The following is a 2,270-nucleotide window of genomic DNA, read 5'->3' as shown; positions in this document are numbered from 1 at the left end:
TGCACTGTAATGTTCTATGTTCTGTGACTATAGTGTTCTACACTGTAATGTTCTATGTTGTATTCGACTAACGGTTCAAGAAATTACCCGTAGTGTAATTCCGTTATTAGCCAAGCAATTCCATAAAAGGCCTGCACTGTGCTGTAATGCCCTACGTTCCACGAGTCTAGACTTCCTTTATTAGCCGAGCGGTTCCATATAGCTGTGTATTACGCTATCATATTCAATGTTGTATTAGTCTCACTTCCGTTATTAGCCGAGCGGATCTGTAAAGGGCCTGTACTGCACTGTAATGTTCTATGTTCTATGAGAATCGACGTTTCGGGCATAAGCCCTTCTTCAGGAAGAAGGGCTTATGCCCGAAACGTCGATTCTCCTGTTCTTTGGATGCTGCCTGACCTGCTGCGCTTTTCCAGCAACACATTTTCAGCTCTGATCTCCAGCATCGGCAGTCCTCACTTTCTCCTCTATGTTCTATGAGTCTAACTTCATTTTGTCAGCCGAGCGGTTCCATAAAGTCGTGTAGTGCACTGTAATGTTCTATGTTCTGTGACTATACTGTTCTTCACTGTAATGTTCTATGTTGTATTAGACTAACGGTTCAAGAAATTACCCGTAATGCGTGTCTAACTTCCGTTATTAGAAGAGAGGTTAGAGTGGTTCCATAAAGGGCTTGTACTGCCCTGTAATGCTTTATATTCTATGAGTTGAAGTCTCATTATTAGATGAGCCGTTCCATAAAGGGCCAGTACAGCGCTGTCATAGTCTAGTTCGTATTTGTCTAATGCCCGTTATGAAGCTGGAAGTTCTATAAAGGGCCTGTAATGCGCTATAATGTTCTATTGTCCATCGTCTAACGTCCTTTATGAGCCACGCTGTTCCATGCAGAGCCTGTACAGCGCTGTAATGCTCTGTGTTCTATGAGTCTAATGTAAGTTATTAGCCGAGCAGTTCCATAAAGAACCTGTACTGTGTTGTAATGTTTAATGTTCTATGAGTGGAACTCTCATTATTAGCTGCGCGGTTCCATAAAGGGCCTGCACTGCGCTGTCATAGTCTAGTTTGTATTTGTCTAATGACCTTTATGAGCCTCGCAGTTCCATAAAGGGCCGTAGTGCTCTGCAACGTTCTATGTCATATGGTCTAACATCCATTATTAGCCGAGCTGTTCCATAAGGGCCTGTACTGTGCTGTAATGCTCTGTGTTCTATGAGTCTAACATACATTTAGGCCGAGCTTTCCATAAAGGGCCTGTACTGCGTTGTAATGTTCCATATTCTCTGAGCTCAACCCCCTGTATTAGTCGAGCGGTTCAAAAAAGGACCTGTACTGCGCTGTCAAAATCTCGGTTGAATAGGTCTAATGTCGTTTATGGGCGTAGCGTTTCCATAAAGGGCCTGTATTGCGTTGTAATGTTCTATGTTGTATTAGTCTAACTTCCTTTATTAGCCGAGGGGTTCCATAAAGGGCCTATACTGTGCTGTAATGCCCTACGTTCTGTATGTCTGGCTTCCGTTATAATCCGAGCGGTTCCATAAAGCTCTGTACTGCGCTGTAATGTTCTGTGTTCGATGAGTTTAACTTCCTTTAGTTGCCAAGCGGTTCCATTAGCGGTCTGTAGTGCGCTATATTGCTCTATGTTGTGCTAGTCTAATGTCCGTTATTAGCCCAGTGCTTCCATAAAGGGCCTGTACTGCGTTGTAATGTTCTATGTTCTATGTGTCTAACTTGTTGTATTAGAAGAACAGTTCATTAAGGGCCTATACTGCTCTGTATTGCTCTATATTGCATTAGTCTAACTTCCTTCATCAAACGAGCAGTTCCATAAAGCAATTGCACTGCGCTGTGGTATTCTATATTCGATAAGTCTAACTTCTTTTATTAGCCGAACAGCTCCGTAAAAGGCCTGTACAGTGCTGTAAAGCTCTACGTTCTATGAGCAGAACTTCCTTTATGAGCCGGGCGATTCCACAAAGCTGTGTACTGCGCTGTCATATTCAATGTTGTATTAGTTTAACTTCCGTTATTACCTGAGCGGTTCCATTAAGGGCCTGTACTGTGCATTCATGTTCGAAGTTGTATCAGTCAAACTTCCTTAATCCGCCGAGTGGATGCATACAGGGCCAGTACTTCACTGTAATGTTTGATGATCTATGAGTCTAACTTCCTTTGTTACACGAACCGTTCTAGAAATAACTGGTCGTGCGCTGTCATCTTCAAAATTGCATTAGTCTAACTTCCTTTATTAGACGAGCGGTTACATAAAGCTC

This window comes from Chiloscyllium plagiosum, chromosome 16 (genome assembly GCF_004010195.1).
Source record: "Chiloscyllium plagiosum isolate BGI_BamShark_2017 chromosome 16, ASM401019v2, whole genome shotgun sequence".
In the NCBI taxonomy this organism is placed as follows: domain Eukaryota; kingdom Metazoa; phylum Chordata; class Chondrichthyes; order Orectolobiformes; family Hemiscylliidae; genus Chiloscyllium; species Chiloscyllium plagiosum.
Note: the sequence above shows the minus strand (reverse complement) of the source record.